At 38.0% G+C, this 18,517-nt stretch overlaps 1 pseudogene; it reads right to left on the reverse strand.

Moving 5' to 3' along the window:
• Window positions 1–1,162: 1,162 nt before the first annotated feature.
• Window positions 1,163–7,648, reverse strand: LOC149203833 (uncharacterized; annotated as a pseudogene).
• Window positions 7,649–18,517: the final 10,869 nt, after the last annotated feature.

An 18,517-nucleotide genomic window follows, 5' to 3' on the forward strand; every position in this document is an offset into this window, starting at 1 on the left:
ACACATATCCTTGCAAAGGAAGTGTATTTCCCCCTTCTTGTGGCTTCAGAAGCTTTGACAAAACAACCTAGTTTATTGCCTATGGTAGCTAACGATTCAGATTGCCAGTAATCAAGAGGTAGAGAATAGAGTATTACCCAAACTGGTACTGAAGTGAAAGTTTCCCGCTTTGGGACAAAGTTCATCCTCCAAGGCTGCATATAGAGGCCCACTACTGCAAAAAAGTAGGGTCCTCCTTCAAACACTCTATCTTTGTCTTCAATGTTTGTGAAAACCACAGTGAAGAATCCCTTTGACCCAAGATGAAGGTCAATGCTCCCTTTGGGTTTCCAGTGATATTTGATCCATGTCTGTAAAGCTTTTTCAGTGGGCCATAATCCCATGAATTTGTAGATGATAGCATAAGTCCCCATGTGTTCCCTGTGCGCCTGCAGAGCAGGATCATTTAAAACAACTCTGGGAGTGATTTCTGCTTTGGGTTTGCATGGTCCCTTTTGTTTTTTGTCTCTAGCTCCCTGATTTTTGTCTTCTTCCTCCTTGTCTTTTGTGCTACTGTTTTCCTTGGTCTTGGTCCCATCTGTCTCCTTTTCATTATTCCTATCCCCTTCCTCCGCGGATCCTCTGACATTTTCCAGAGGTGCCTTACCTCTGCTGGCTACGACATCCTTATAGGAGGGAGTGGAGCTCCCTCCTCTGCGACCCTCCATTAGGATCAACTTCTGCAACTTTCTAAAACGCTTGCTGCTTGCCTACTATCCCGCCGACTTTAACTCCATACTTAATACCAACTAGTATTCTCAATTACCACACCGGCTTATGCTTATTGTCATAACAACCCCTAGAGATAGAAGCTAAGGTATTTCATTATTCAAAAGGGTACATTTTAAAAATGAGTGACAATAAACTAAAAACAAGAAAAAAAATTCTAGAAACAGGTTGTTTTGCCAACCTTGCTTCAAACTTGTTCTCATCAATTGCCAGAGAAAGAAGTTAGAAGAAAAATAATAAAGGAGATTCAAATCGAAAGGCTCGAAGATTCATAAGTGGTGTTTGACATATAGTGGACGAAAAAATACTAAAACAAATGTTTCAAATACATATAAAGACAATTGAAAATGAAATTAAAAAAATGGGAGAAGAAAAATTAATAATGAGCACAAACCTAGGTTGTGTAGTAAGACCGCATGCCAAGAATGTTGAGTATGGAGCATGATTGTTTAGAAGTCTTTGTTTTAGCTGGATGTATACCCCAAGAAGTTTTTACACCCCTCCACACAGGGGGGTGCGGGGGGGGGGGAATTGTCCCCTCATAGGGGTTCTGGGGGGCCGATCCCCACCGGCTGGGGGGTCCGAGGGCGAGCGGTCCCCTGGTGGGGGTTTCGGGGGCAGCGCCCTCGAAGCTAAAAATAGATGTAAAATTGCCTTGTAAAAGTATAGTAATTTCTTGTCAATCTAGGCCATTCATTAGGCAGATGATTAGACGGTAGAACTTATGTTTAGTTTAGGGTTTTTCCCCCTAGAAGGAAGCCCCTCTCTTTGTATGAGGGAATTGTATTTTTGAGGCTGTGTAATAGATGTGTATTCTCTGAGCAAGAAACAAAGAGGTGAGATAGTGAGAGAAAACAGAGGATATTAGAGCGGATCTGTTGTAGGTTGTGTCTTTTCATTTTGTTGGCTAATAGAAAAGAAGGACTAGATGTTCGGGGTGGACGTAGCGCAAACTGGGTGAACCACGTATATCTGTGTCTCTTTGGTTTTATACGTTTTATATGTTTATATTTCTGCTATATTTTATGTGTTCCATTTCTCTGTAATATATAATTTTCTAACAACTGGTATCAAAGCCGAAGGTCTATTTGGCTAATAAACTCGTAGGAAAGAACGATTCCTCATTCAAGTGGGAGCAATGGCGGAAGATGGTAAGTTTAGGGTCGAGAAATTTAATGGCCAAAACTTCTCGTTGTGGAAGATGCAGATACAAGATTATCTGTATCAAAAAGATCTGTACCTACCATTGGTCAGAAAAACAAATATGTCGACGGGTATGACAGATGAAAAATGGAACCTCCTCGATAGAAAGGCACTCGGAATAGTACGGTTGTGCCTCACAGCATCGGTCACATTCAACATTTCGAAGGAAACAACGACAAAGGGTTTGATTAAGGCATTGGAGAAAATATATGAAAAGCCCTCGGCCTCAAACAAGTTATTTCTTATGAAACGGTTATTTAATATGAAGATGTTGGAAGGTGGATCTGTTGCAGACCATTTAAATGATTTTAATACTATTACAAGTCAGTTATGTTCTGTAGGGGTAAACTTTGATGATGAAGTTAGAGCTCTGTTATTCTTTTGCTCATTTCCAAAAAGTTGGAATGGTTTAGTAATGGACATTAGTAACTCTATTTCTGGATCTAGTACTTTAAAGTTTGATGATGTTGTCGGTGCTATCCTTAGCGAGGAAATGCGACAAAAAAGATTCGGTGAGACATCGGGTAATGCTTTGAGTGCAGAGTCCAAGGGAAGAAAAATGGAAAGATGAAAGAGCTCAGGATATCGCAGTAAATCAAGGAAAGGTAGATCCAAGTCCAGATTGGGGATAGTGTGCTGGAAATGTGGAAAGAAAGGACACCTAACGAATGACTGTAGATCTCGGAAAGGAAAAGAAGGATATGCACAGTAAGAAAACAATCATGAAGCAAATGTGACAGGTGAGGTGTTACAAGATGCTTTAATTCTTTCTTCTGAAAATATTACTGATTCCTAGATGGTAGATTAAGGGGCCTCATTCCATGCCACACCTGATAAGAAATACTTTCATGACTATGTTCAAGGAGATTTTGGACAAGTTCGTTTGAGTGATGATAAACCCTGTTAAATTGTTGGAATGGGTAAGGTTCTTATAAAACAGCAGAATGGAAACCAATGGCTACTAAAGGAGGTAAGGCATGTTCCAAATCTAAAGAAAAATCTGATTTCAACATCGTAGTTAGGCGGTGAAGGTTGTGTGACAAATTTCACAGATAAATATTGGAAGGTCACCAAAGGAGCCCTGGTAATAGCAAAAGGCGAAAAGGTTGGTACATTGTATTTATGCAATGGTTTCTAACTCTGTTAATGCTTTAACTTCCAAAGGAGCAGATGCAGCATTATGGCATCATAGGCTCGGACACATGAGTGAAAAGGGGATGAAGATTCTTCACTCAAGGAATTTGTTGTCGGGTTTAAAGAATGTTGATTTGGACTTATGTGAGAATTTCATTTATGGAAAACAGAAGAGAGTCAGATTTATCAGAGTTGGGAAAGAAAATAAGAGCGAAAAATTAGAGCTTGTGCATACAGATGTATGGGGAGCTGCTAAGGTATCATCTCTCGGTGGCTCTCGTTATTATGTTACTTTTATTGATGATGCAACTAGAAAAACTTGGATTTATTGTATTAAGAATAAATCTGATGTATTTGATACTTTCAAGAAATGGAAAGCTTTGGTTGAGATTGAGACATGAAAGAAATTGAAGTGTCTCAGATTAGACAATAGAGGTGAATATTGCAGAAAAGAGTTTGATAGGTACTATTCAGAGCATGGAATTCGCAGAGAGAAGACAGTTCCAAGAACACCACAAGAAAATGGTGTGTCAGAAAGGATGAAGAGAAACAATCATGGAACATGCAAGGTGCATGAGATTGCATGCAGGACTGCCTTTACAATTTTGGGCAGATGTTGTAGATATTGCTGTTTATCTAATAAACAGAGGGCCTTCAAGTTCCTTGGATGGTGATGTTACAGAGGAAGCATGGACAGGTAAAATGGTAAACTACTCTTTTTTAAAGCCTTTTGGTTGTGAGGCCTTTGTTCATATCAATAAAGAAAATAGAAAAAAACTTGAGGCAAAGTCAAATAAATGTACCTTTATTGGATATGGTGTTAATGATTTTGGTTATTGCTTATATGATTACAAAAATTAGGAGCAGAGATGTAATATTCAATGAAAAGGTCTTGTATAAGAATCAGTTGCAGGAAAAGAAACAGGAAAAAGAAAACAAGGAATATGCAGTTCTTGATGAGATCACTGAAAAAGCAAAGGTGCCTGAAAATAATAATAATCAACAACCACAACAACAACAACCACCACAACAACAACAGGCACACCAAACACCTGAAAGTGGTGTTAGAAGATCTACCAGGATAAGTATACCCCCTGAATGATACTCACCTTCATTATATTATTTATTGTTGACTGATTTTGGTGAACCCGAATGTTATGAAGAAGCAATGCAGGTTGAAAGCAGGAAGAAGTGGGAGGTAGCCATGGAAGAAGATATGGACTCCTTGATGCATAACCAGACTTGGGACTTAGTCAGGTTGCCTGCAGGAAAAACTACATTGTAGAATAAATGGGTTTATAGGTTGAAGGAAGAAGATGGAGGAAAACAAAGGTACAAAGCTAGACTTGTGGTGAAGGGGTTTGCATAGAAGAAAGGTATTGATTTTGATGAAATATTTTCTCCTATTGTTAAAATGACTTCAATCAGAACTATTTTAAGTCTAGTAGCAGTTGAAGATTTGCATCTTGAGCAGTTAGATGTAAAGATAACCTTTCTCCATGGGGATTTGGAGGAAGAGATATATATGCAGCAACCACAAGGATATGAGGTGAAAGGGAAGGAGAAACTAGTGTGCAGGTTGAAGAAGAGCTTTTATGGCTTAAAACAGGCTCCAAGGCAGTGGTATCTAAAATTTGACAAGTTTATGTCTGAACAAGGTTATACTAGATGTCACTCTAATCATTGTGTTTATCTGAAAAAGGAAAATGATGGTAGCTATATTATATTGTTATTGTATGTGGATGACATGCTTGTTGCAGGGTCTAACATGTAGGAAATAAATGTGCTCAAAAGAAAATTGGCAAATTCATTTGCAATGAAGGATTTGGGTGCTGCAAAACAAATCCTTGGTATGAGAATAGCTAGAGATAGGAAGAATCGCAAATTAACATTGTCTCAAAGTGTGTACATAGAAAAGGTGTTGAAAAGATTTAATATGCACAATGCAAAACTAGTTAGTACACCTTTTGCTAGCCATTTCAAACTTAGTAAGGAAATGTGCCCAAAGACCCAAGAAGACATGGATTATATGTCTAAAGTTCCATATGCATCAGCAGTTGGAAGATTAATGTATACAATGGTCTACACAAGGCCTGATATTGCACATGCAGTGGGAGTTGTAAGCAGGTACATGAACAATCCAGGAAAGGAAAATTGAATGGTAGTGAAATGGATTCTCAGATATTTGAAAGGTACCACAAATCAAGCATTATGCTTTGGTGGTTCAAACATTTCTCTATAGGGATATGTTGATGCAGATATGGCAGGTGACAGAGATAATAGGAGGAGCACTACAGGATATGTATTTAATATAGGTGGAATAGCTGTCAGTTGAGTTTCAAAAATTCAAAGTGTTGTTGCACTTTCAACAATAGAAGCAGAGTATGTTGCTGCTGCAGAGGCTAGTAAAGAAACGATTCAGTTACAAAGGTTTATGGGTGAATTGGGTAAGGAGTATGATATGGGCACGTTATACAATGATAGCCAAAGTGCCATTCATCTTCCAAAGAACTCAACATTTCATTCCAGGACTAAACACATATAGCTCAAGTACCATTTCATATGATCAGTGTTGGAAGATGGAGAGTTGAAGCTGGAAAAGATACACACTAGCTAGAATCCTACAGATATGCTAACAAAAGTTGTAACCAGGGAGAAACTGAGAATATGCTCAGTTTCAATTGGTCTTCAAGGATGACGATGAAGATGAGAAATAACCTGGTCCAAAGAGGAGTCATTGTCCAGCAAATGAAGTAGTGGTGGAGTTACTACAATCATTCTCCAAGTGGGAGATTGTTGAGTATGGAGCATGGTTGTTTAGAGGCCTTTGATTTAGCCAGATGTATACCCCAGGAAGTTTGTACACCCCTCTACGTGGGGGGGTGCAGGGGGGACTTGTCCTCCTGCGGGGGTTCGGGGGGCCGATCCCCCCTAGCTGGGGGGTCTGGGGGCCAGCAGTCCCCCGGCTGGGGTTTCGGGGGTAGCGTCCCTGAAGCTAAAAACAAATGTAAAATTTCCTTGTAAAGGTATAATAATTTCTAGTCAATCTGGGCCATTCATTAGGCGGATGATCTGATGGTAGAACTTATGTTTAGTTTAGGGATTTTTGCTATAGAAGGCAACCCCTCTCTTTGTATGAGGGCATTGTATTTTTGAGGCTCTGTAATAGATGTGTATTCTCTGAGAGAGAAACAAAGAGGTGAGACTGTGAGAGAAAACAGAGGATATTATAGCGGATCTTCTATAGGTTGCGTCTCTTCATTTTTCTAGATAATAGAAAAGAAGGACTGGCTGTTCAGGGTGGACGTAGCCCAAACTGGGTGAACCACGTATATCTGTGTCTCTCTGGTTTTATGCGTTTTCTGTGTTTATATTTTTGCTATATTTTATGTGTTCCATTGCTCTGTAATATATAATTTTCTAACAAAGAAGAACTCATGATTATGGAGATGTCCTTGGGAGTTGACTTTGATGAGATGTAAGGGGTAAATAACTTGCTCCATCATATGTCATAGTTTGGGAAACAAATGAACTTGAAGAAATCCCATAGTGAGATGTTGAACCTCCAAAACTACTATATGAATGACTTCCATATCTAGAGGATCCATATGGACCATGATGTAACTGCCTGCACCTAGTATTGCTCGACGAGAAGTTTTTCCTTGGAGAAGAATTTGGAGGCCCAAGTCCAACTGTGCAGAAGAGTTTAGTGAACTATAAGGGAGGTTTTTTTGCATCAGGGTCTCTAGAAAAACTTGGTAGTTCTGCATCACTTAATCCATATGGATTTAAGTGAGTAACTAGTATTAATAATGGGTTCATGGTATTTCGATGAAAATAAGTGGTGGGTTGACTGGCCCATGACCCAGTCAACCATATTTTGAAATGTGATTTACATCACCATTATCCTTAAAATGAGGAACGACCAGGCCCTCATTTGTTGTAATTTTCTTCTTTTGTTCTTTAAATGCTAATTTACAAAAAAGTTGATGCCCATCTATGAATTTAACAAGATCTTCCAGGGCTCCATTTTTTGCTTCAGTTGTTTTGTAAAGAATAAGGGAGTATCCTTTGGAATTACCAGTATGTCTGTCAAAACCACTAGGGCCTTCTTCGATGTCTCCATAATGAGAGAAAAAATTAGTCATTCTAGCAAGTTTCATGTCTTCAAGAACATTACCCACATAGACCCTTCTTAAGTTAGGATCCGTTGTAGCTGGTTCAAAAGGATTAGCTCATTGCAATTAACTAGATGTATGAGTTGATGAAGGAGTTGGTTCAGTTGTGATTGTTTCTGCCTAACATCAGCCAGATTATAGACAATCATTCTACCATCAATCATCTTGTTGGGTTCTTCCAATGCACTCAAGGCGCAATCAACATGTTTAAATTTGATAAATCCATATCCCTTATTGTTACCAGTGGTCTTGTGAGTGACAAACACTGCATCTACAATTTCTCCATGCTTGACACAGACTGATTTGAATGACTCTAATGTAGTGTCATGCCCAATCCTTCTAACAAAGAGCTTCTTTCTCTTCATCTCTTAGTTTTTTTTTATCTTATTGCATGCTCTACATTCTAAGTGTTTGCATCATAAGCCTCCACTTTGGTGTCTTTTGGTGGTTTTTTCCTTGTCAGGGCACGTTTATTCTCCAAGGGCCTCCTTTTGTGCTAACATTTCTCTTGTATCTATTTATAGGTCCCACTGGTTGGGGTGAAATTATATCTAGTACTCAACCTATGTGGTTCCCCTACCACTTCCTTGAATTCTTAACTCAGTATGGGTCATTGATCCACTTGTATCGAGTCCCTTACCTTTCCCCATGCCTCAGCAATGGGTGCAAGTGAATTATCACACCTGAGGGATAAAAGTTTGAACCTATAGTTCTTAATGCCTTGAAGGGAAGTATCATCTCCAATAATAACCAAATATTGTAACCATATTTTTAATTTCTCGTTTGGTGATTCAAAATCCTGGTTTTGGTTTCAAAAAAATGGAATTACAAGCGAGTAACTTGAAATCAGTTTTTAAAGTCCCATTTTTGAGAAAAGAATATATATATATATATATATATATATATATATATATATATATATATATATATATATATATATATATATATATATATATATTGTTTCTAGAATCAAATTGTATGATAATGTTGGACAGAATCATTGTCTTGATATCATAATCAATTTTACCTTCTTGCATTAATTATCCTTGCTAACCATCGTTCTCTATGGGGACACCCTAACCATGGGTGGGTTGAAGCTTTGGGAAGAGGTGGGTGTTATAAATTGTTACATCCATATTCAATCAAGGTTGTGTGTTGGTCTTATTAAACCCTTAAGAGCTTAGAGCATGAGAAAAGGACTAACAACTAAGAGAAAATCAATAAACGACACTCTTATCTAACAATGGACAAATGAGTTGAGATTCATATGGGGTGTATGAAGTGGAACGAAGTTAACAGAAATCAACTTTACCACTCCAATGTACATGTTCGCTCATGATTGGTAGAAGACGCTAAAACGTATTTTAAAACCACCTTAAAAAATTCTCATACCACTTTTGGTATCGTGCCACATCAAGCTGACCAACATGTTTTCAAGCTGATCGACATGTTACTCGAGTAGTCAGGGAAATAAAACACGCCTATGAATGATTAACTAAAAGAAAATAAGAAGTGACAAGTGTAATTCTCAATGTGGAAATTAATAAGCGTTAATTTTTTTTTTTTTTTTAAAAGTCGCCAACCTTTCATTCTATTGTATGTAAACACATTGAAGTTTCATGTTGCAACAATTGGATTTCAAAACATATTTTTAAAGCTAGTGTCTACTCAAGTGAAAGTAAAGTGTTTATTTTTATTTTTATTTTTATTTTTATTTGTAAGTTACCAACCTTTCATGCTACTTTATGTAAATACATGGAAGTTTCATGTTTTCCACAATTGGATTTCAAAACTGATTTTTAAAGTTGGTGTTTACTCAAGTCAAAGTGACATTATAAGTATTTTTGGAATAAGCTCATTTCCCAACAATGTTTTCCTTTAAAAAGGAGTTTCTTGAAATATCTAATAGTAGTAGTAGATGGTGCACAAAGAGAAATGACTTTTGTGAAAAGGAGACAAGATTACCAACTACTTGTTTCAGAAAGCTGAACTTAAAATACTTTATTGATGAAGACCAAGGTGTTGTTGAAAACAAATTGTGAGGTACAAATTCTAAGGAAATTAAAACCTAGTTTTTCCAGGTTTAATGACATTTCAAGTGAAATTTCTGCTTGGGAATTATCGGGGACAAATAATGAAGAACTTCAAAACTTGACATTTTCAAGGGTTAATGACATTTCAAGTGATATTCTTGCTTAGGAATGTGGTCTAGAACAAGTTATAATCCCTATAACTTTCCATTTTCTTGAATTCATTTATATGTGCTTTAAATATTATGACCCTATCAAAGTTGTGAAATACAAGAGGAGTTTGTATGTTATATTTCATGTATCAGAAAATTCTATATTAGAACTATTGTTCTTACGTGATAATCAAGAGAAAACATTTGAGAGTAAATTAGGAAATCATTTCAACTTATTGACAACAAAACATAAGTTTAGTTTTTTGTCCAAACTATTACCAGTAGATCCAGGCATGCATGAGTTAAAGTTTCCTTTAAGGTCATATTTATTTAATGAATTGTTGATTAAATTTGTAGTTATGATATGCATAATATTGGGATATGAAATGGTATATGAGTTGATGATATTACTCTAGGGTTTATCCTTATAATAATCCAATCAACTAAGTTCAATTATATTAGTTTCCTATCTGATATAATCCACGAGATATTGAATTTTTTTTAATATTAGAAATGCTTTAGAACCATATTTAGTGGGTCTCCTAATATATCATCAATTATATTACTTTAGCATTTGATTTTTAGGAAGGTTGATCAACATGGAAGGTTACTATTGGTTTTGGAATGGAGCTATTATTTATGGTTTTTAAATGGACTTAGGCTATAAGAGATTGTGATCAACAACATAGTTTCAAAACATTTGTTTGTGACTTTATGGCCATAATTTATACCTTGTTCTACAATGAGCTTCCTCCTAGGATTTTCTCTTAATAAAAGAAAATCATGTATATAAATCTAAAATTAAAATATGATAACTCGTGCGTTTCCAAAGATCACATATTTCTAAGAGTTAAAGGATCCAAATTAAAGCCTTACGAAATTTTACTTTACCTAAATCATAATAGTGTTTCCTTAGAGTACATTAGGTAAAAGTTTAAATTCATATCATATTCGTTATGTGTCAAAGAATACAAATATTCTTTCATATCACTCACTGAAGTTTATCTTTCTTAGTTAAAACCATAGTAACTTTTACAATTATTGAAAACATGTTGAAATGTTTTCATTTCAAAGAAGAAAATTTCTTTAAAGTCAAATAGAGATACATACATTTTTTTACCTGATCAAGAATATAAAAATGATTAGTAATAACTTGTTTTAGAATATAAAAAATTTGTTGTTTAGTTAAACTTCCCTACATCTTGGCAGCAACTTCTTCTGTGATTATTGGAGTGTTTGAATCCTCCAATTTTCGATTCTTCCCTTTGTTTCCATCCTTTCCTTCCATTTCTGCACCAGAAAACACAAACAAAAGGCTTCATTTAGTAAATATAGCCTTGTAGTTCTAACACACAAAATGAAGACTTGGGAAATTTAATATCTGACCCATTTAACCGTAGACAAGAGATCTTAAAAACCCAACAACATTAACCATTCCCCTTATTGAATTTGATTTTGATTCTGCTAAAGATATCATGTAGACAAGATAGGTGTCAAAAGACGTTAAAAGGAAGAAAACAAATAGACATTCAACCCTAAATAGTTTTCTGCTTAATTACAAACATATCGAACCATGCAAACAATTGCATATTTTTCCCATAGAAACTAAATAAAAATAATAAAATGCATCCATCAGATAACTCAATGAAAAGACAACATTTTTCACTAGAAAAAGATTGATAATAAGAGCACCCATAGATATTCTAGCTCACGTAGTTTAAATTTTGGCTATAAAGGCACATGACTGACTACAAAGTTTCACAAAGAAATGAAACCAAGCAGAAACTTGCCCTATAATAACTGAACAAGAAATCTTCTCTCAAAATAATCCAATACATCATTTGCTAAAAATGTGACACTCATTATATTGGAAACCAAAAATCCAATATCAAAATGATTTTGTTTATCTTGAAAGAAATAGAAAGACCAAAGTTCCAATTTTCATGTCTATGTTCCCACCGTGGTTGGATGATGTTCAAAGTGGCATTTTACTTTGCCCCAAATAACTTCATTAATCCTATATTTGAGGAGAAAATGCAAAAACATTGCAACAATAATTCCTAGTTTTAAAAGGAGCCAGACAGTTATTTGGAGGTGTGAGTGCAACCGACACCGAGACCAATGGGCAACTAGAATCAATTAACGTAGCCTCAGGTATTAGAATGTATTAGAACCAATGGATTCAATCCAATGGATTTCATTGTGGATTAAGCAGAAATTATTTCTAAACCAGTGGTTCTTTCACACATTATGTCCCTTCCGTCTGTCTGGGTAACCGAATAGAGCAATCCAACTTCCTTCTGGTCTCCCAAGGGACCTAACAAATATATGGGATCGGGCCCGTAGTCTGCAAACGAAATAGTTACCTTATTAATTTTTATTAACTAAGCACTGGACAATCAATAGTTCACAATCCAACCTTCTTCTTTCTTGTTGGGGTGAAGATCTACTCTCCGAATAATCAAACTTCCCATAGCAAGCAGGGGATAGGAAAGAAAAAATTTGTGTAGAGGGTGAATGAAGGACCTTCCAAAAGAAATTTCCATCTCACTGCAAGCTCCATTGGGGGTGTGTAAGGGATCAAATTAGACTGTAGGAAAACCATTGGTGTGGCTAGCCAGCTTGAATCTTTTAGTGGAGTAGATCCTCCACTATTCTTCTCGATTAACCTAGTAGAAAGAATGTTAGGCCAACCAAGAGAAAATCAAATGGATGCAATTTCCCCGAACTGCCAACAAGGAAATTCCAACAATAAAGAAGTTAGGCCCTCCCTGGTAATGCCAGAATATATTTGAGTTGTCTATGGATACTTCCTCCCAACTTCATTCATTTGGGCCGCTCAAAATGGTTAAATATTGTATCTTCAACCAACCTCCCAACTGGATGGATAGAGAGATGATAATACTTATCATGCGAGGGAGGGATTTGGGGGGTCATTTCATTTCCAGATGGAGATCCATAGCTTGAATATTGAGATCCATATTTTGGTGTTTGTGCCCTAGAATGATATCCATTTATATTTGAACTATAGAAAACCACATCACGAACGAATCCCTAAGGATGGAGAACCACCAAATTATTTAAGGAAAAACCTATAGGGAGACCCACCACCTAAAGACATAGAGCCACCACGCACCAGGAGAGAGCCAACTAGGGAGTAACCTAGAGAAGGACCTAAACTAGTCTATTTATTCCCACCCTTTTGGACTTGTTTCAAAATGCATGGGGTTATTATTACCTAAAGATACAATGCAATTATAAACATGGGTTCAGTATATTGCTTTCACATCAAACCCCTAACTTGGTATATATTTCTAGTCCTAGTGTCAATCTCCTCTCAAATTAAAAATCCCTGTAGATTTTCCTTTCTTTCGTAAAACAATAATACAGTACAGACTAAAGTGCAAAATGCTTACCTCAGACTAGAAATGGATGCTCCTTCGGAAAACAATAATACAATACAAAATTAGGTGAAAAATTATTAACTCACACCAGAAATGGGTGGTAGCATAGAACAGAGCAAGAAACTTGATGGAAGAAGCAGCGAATATGCTACCTTGAAATCACTGATAAACTATTGGAAGAGGAGGAAATAAAGAAATAAATAGACAAAAAGTCTGATGTAACCAATTCTTTCAATTGTTCTTGGCAACCCTAATTTGACCGCCCCATGAAATTTTATGTTAGGCATCAAGTTCACTTTGTGATTAAGAACCTAATGCTTCAAGAAATACAAGAATTTATAGATAATTTTAGAAATAAGGTAGGCCTGACATTAGGTTGAAATTCGTGGTCACAAAAATATATAATTTATTTTTATTTAATACTTTGTAGTGTCAATAACGTTAGTTTAAATGTTTTAGGTTTTAAATATTTTTAAGTATATTTTTCCATTGGTTTTTTTCAAAAACTTCATTAAATTTACAAATATTATTGGAATTGCAAATAGAATTGGACATCAATTATAATTGGTTAAAAAAAAATAAAAAATATAGAAAGTTTAGACTCGTCTTGCGTATATATATCTAATATATAATGTAAAAGTTTTTGGATGTGTGTATTTTGTGTATAATACATATTTTTAGTTGAGCATGGTCACATGACTTGGGAATGTATAATATGTTTTTGTTTGGAGACATAGACTATGTGGATGTATGTGGGCTTAAGGAAGGTTGATTGTATCTATTACAACAATTTAGAACCTTTATATAATGTAAAGTCCTAAGCATTAAAGGGTTACTTTTGTGCACTTAGGAAGGTTACCTATAGTGACCACAATAATTTTTCCACACACATCTACTTGAACCTTGTCCAACTTGAGAAAGACATCTCTAATGATAATATTAATAAAGTTATCGAGTGGAGACACGAATTGAATTTTGAAGAGTGAGCCTTAACAAAATGGACGGTAGTATCATAATGGAATTGTGAGTGGTATCGCAAGGGGAAAATGAAGAAAAATCACAAAACTAGTGCCTACCAAATATAGGGCAAATAGAGTCAAGGATATCACTCAAAAAAGGGTGGTTTGGTGAACAGTTAAGGAGGAGAGGTTTGAAAATAACATGCCAAAATAAAACTTGATAATTTCAAAAATAGTTATGGTAGTTAGTTGTTGGCTTGTAGGGCCCTGACCCAGGTTCGGAAGTGATTTAGCCAAACAAATCCCGAAACTACCGACCCTTTCAACAATAGCCGCAGTGCGCGGACTGAGGTCTCACCTGAGGTAGTATGGGAGGGTGCTGGAACCAGGTTTCTGTACCCTAGGGATGTCTTGATGAGGTCTAGGAAGTTTGCGAACCCAACCTACATGCTTGCACTGCTCCAAGCAACTGTCTGACCTTCGCAGCTTGTACGACTGCTTCACGTAGCTCTATAAAGAGCGCGAAGAGGTGCTTTCTAGATCCTTTATTCTTACGGTGCTATTATTATAGATCTTAATTTAATTGCATGTACCCAAGATTCTTATTAACCATTCAACATTCATTACAAGTACGCGCAATCATAAAACTATAAAGAGATGCATAAAGACAATAGAAACATAAACACAGATCTCTGAGTAGATGCACAATATTTCTGAATCAACTTATCTTTATTAATCCTTTGTTCCAGTATAATCCAAACTCCGCCCTACGCACTCAGCTGTAGGGGTCTACACACACAGCTGCGGACTCTACCAGGCCTCTACGCACACAGCTGCAGAGCCTCTTCCTACTACTACCACCCAAGACTCGGACTTACAAACTAAGAGTGAATTCCTCATTCAAAACCCATATTACTTCTCCAAGCTTCAAAAAACTGCTTTTTACACTTAGAGCCTCGATCTACTTATACAATCCCATGGTCCGCAGACCATGGGTAGGCCAACACATTCTATATTAAATTACATTACTTTAGGGCGGACAACCCTAGACACTCGCACTCCGCGCTCGCATTTTGCGGGGTCTTTACATTACATTGACCAAAACTCGGGCTTTAAGCCCCAAAAACCTGCTATTGGGGGATTCGCTACCCAACAGTCCCCCAACACAATCACCGTGACTCGTCCTCGAGTCACTCGACTAGTGTGGTGATCTTTGCGTGAAGTCCATCCAACTGTGCCTGTGTTGCGTGAAGGTCCACAACGCACCATGCTGCCGTCATCTGGATCTACTCCATCTCTGCTTCTGAATCTTCTACGTCTGACTTGATTATCTACTTTGATGCCAGCTTCTAGTACCTGCGTTTATAGTCCCACAACTATGTCCGGCTTGTCAGGTCGCAAAGACTGTACTTAGGTCGATTAGTCAGACAGCTGACCCTCCTGTGTAGAGATTCAGGTGAATGCCGTTTACTCTTCTTGGGAAGGGTTCACGATTAAGTTTGACTAGCTGGACTGCGACCCCATATGTAACTTCTTTTACCACATATGGTCCTAACCAATGCATTCTGAGTTTCCCTGAAAATTTTTCGAACTTGTTGTCATACAAAAACACTGAATTGTTTACCTTGAATGTGCACATCTTGATATAGTGATCATGACAGGCTTTCTTGCATTGTTTCTGTACCAGCTGATGGAATCCTGCTAGAAACTGTTCTTCCTCGAGTTCTTCTAATTGCGCGAGTCTCTCTTCCAAGGCTTCATGGTCCGACATGCCTGTAATTGTTGCTATCCGTAAACTAGGTATGATGTATTCCATTGGCATGACTGCTTTCGTCCCATAAACTACCCTGAAAGGTGTCTGACCCATCAATTTCTTGCACATGGTCCTGTATGCCCATAACACGGCAGGATGTGAAGGTCCTAGTCATTTTGTTGCACGTTACATATTTTGGTCAGCGCATTCTCCAGAATTTTATTGAATGCTTCTACTGTCCCATTAGCTTGCAGATGGTATAGTGTACTTTGTTGATGATACACCTGGAATTCCTCGGTGAGTGCGCTGATGGTCTCATTCAGGAAATGCGTCCTGTAATCACTCATTAAAATTTTCAGGCAACCAAACCATGTCAACACATTATCGAACAAAAATTTTGTAGCTGTCGCAACCGCGTAGTCCTTAACCGGTTGTGCTTCTGCCCATCGAGTCAGGTATTCTGTCGTGATGATGATGTAGCGTGCACCCATCTTCCCCTAAGGTTTGATTGGTCCTTGATCCAGATTTAAATAGGAACGCAAAAAAATACAGAGATAATCATATACACAAAGATGTAGCAGAAATAATACTTCATTTCATTAATGTAAAATACTGAAATATGCTTACAAACAAAAATGGAAATAAACCAGCCAGGGCGATGGTAGCTTATCCCTAAGAAGAGATGTGGCAGCTACATGCCTCTAAATTGTGTTACAATGAGGCTCGAAGGCCTATTTATTGTTTAGAAACAATGGAAAACCCTTAACATCCCAAAACCTAACCCTAGAAGATGAAACGCCAAATTGTGGGTCCTGTTTGGGTAAATTGGTACATCAATTTCCCGGGGTCGTAACTTTGGCATACGATCTCCGTTTGATGCATACAATAGCTTGTTAGAAAGATCTATCTGAGCACTACAACTTTGGGAAGAGAAATATAAGGCCATGGATCCATGTTGCTTCCAGATTTCCAAAAAAAGGTCGTTTAGGGCCTCAAAACGGCTCCGAAAGTTTAGGACTCAAAAAATTACTAGAAATAGTAAATTGTGCTACAATTGCGGAAACTGAAAAACTGAAAGAGACAGTTGTGGGGGTCTAAGTGGGATAGGTGGGTGGCCACCAAAATCCACCTGGATCATTCCTCCCCCCTTAGGAAGTAATGGTCCCCATTGCGCTGAGTTCCTCCCTGAGATGAGGAAGCTTATGTTGAGTTGGGTCTTTGGTGAGTTGTTCTACAATCTCTGATGTGTCCAGTAATGGTGGGAAGCATGGTTGATGATGGTCCACATTGAACACTCGGTGCAAGTGAAGGAATCGAGGAATTTTTTACTCCAAAGAATTTTTTCCCACAGCCTTGGTAATGGTGTAAGGACCGTGTCGGCGTGGTCAGAGCTTCTGATGGGCTCTTGTAAGGTGTCCTTTCTGTAGATGTAACAAGACTTTGTTGCCCACCTGAAGCTTGTGTGGTACCCCTGTGGGTGAGGAGAAGTTGTTCTTGTGTTCTGTCATGACCGTATCCCTTTGTTGTTGCTGTTGCGTGGAGGAACCCTTCGCGGGGGTCATGGATGTGGTCGCGATCTTCCCCTTTCTTTGGGAGCAAACTAGACAGATGAATTTCCTAGTTTGGGAGATGAGCTTGCTGCCTTTCTTAGCAGTGATCAAAGAGGTGGTGGTAGGTGGGGCTACCTCTGGTATCCTGTATATTTAATTACACAAATAAATAATGATAGCACGAGGCCTTGACTCATACACAGCATGTCGCCTCAAAAAGTATGGTTGGCCTAATAATACATCACAAACATCCAGAGGTGTAACATCACACAATACCTCGTCTGTGAAGGGCTTGATGCTGTAGGGAAGGCGGCACTGTTGGATCTCGTCCTTCATGAAGCCACTCGATACTGTACGAATGTGGGTGTGGTGTAGTTGGTAGGCCCAACCGCTTCACATCCTCTGCTGAAATGAGGTTCTTTTGGCTGCCACTGTCGACAATTAATTGCAGCGGCAAACCCTTCACCCACATCTGTGAGTGGAAAAGACGTTCCCCCTCCTCTGGATCTTCGGGCTCATTTTTCTGGATCTTGACGGTGACAACAATGGTGCTGGGATCCACATCAATGATCTGCTTCCCTTTTCCATTCCCTTGTTAGGTTCTGGCTCAGGGTCAGAACATGCATTTGATTCAGAAGCCTTCAACTCGGCCACGAATGACTGCTTGGTCCGATACTCACTTGTGTTGTCAGTGGGGCTCGTGTGGAACTCACACCACTTTCCTGTGTCCTTTTTTGACTTCGTGGTGTTGTTCTTTTCTTATAGCTTTGACGGGTTGTCTTAGGTCACCCCACCTTGGCTTTGTCCTTTGGTCTTTGAATTCGTAGATCCAAAGTTTCGCTTCTTCTGTTTGAAATTTTGCTCGATTTTGACAGTGTATCGGTACGCCGTGCCGAGCGAGGAGATGTTCAGGAACTCCATCTCTTCCTGGATGTATCTATGTAGGTAGCCATGGTATTTGAGTACCAGATGTAGATCAGAATCTTTGATACCCAACTGTGTGCAAAGGGTATGAAAAATGTTGGTGAACTCTGGCACATCTTGGTCCCTTCCCTGTCGCAGCGTGGTCCACTTTATGTATTTATCCTCGTAGCTTTTGACAAGGTAGTACTGCTCCTTGATGGCATCTCAAAATGAATCCCAAGTGGGTGCGGTTGAAAATAGTGAGCCTATGCTTTCATTCTTCTGCTCGCAGTAGGTTTCCCACTAGTCCTTGACGTGGGGAGCTGCTTTGAGAAGAGTGAAAATAATCTTTTCCTGACTTGAAAATTCATTAATAGAAAAATACCCATCTAGCAGATTTAACCGTCTATCTACGGCATCTGCATCTATTTGACCCTCGAAGATAGGGATTTCAAAATTAACTTGTACCTTAAAGGGTGTGGC

Source organism: Pinus tabuliformis, chromosome 2_1 (assembly GCF_031772625.1).
Source record: "Pinus tabuliformis cultivar Carrire ecotype Pingquan chromosome 2_1, CPIR1, whole genome shotgun sequence".
Classification (NCBI taxonomy): Eukaryota; Viridiplantae; Streptophyta; class Pinopsida; order Pinales; family Pinaceae; genus Pinus; species Pinus tabuliformis.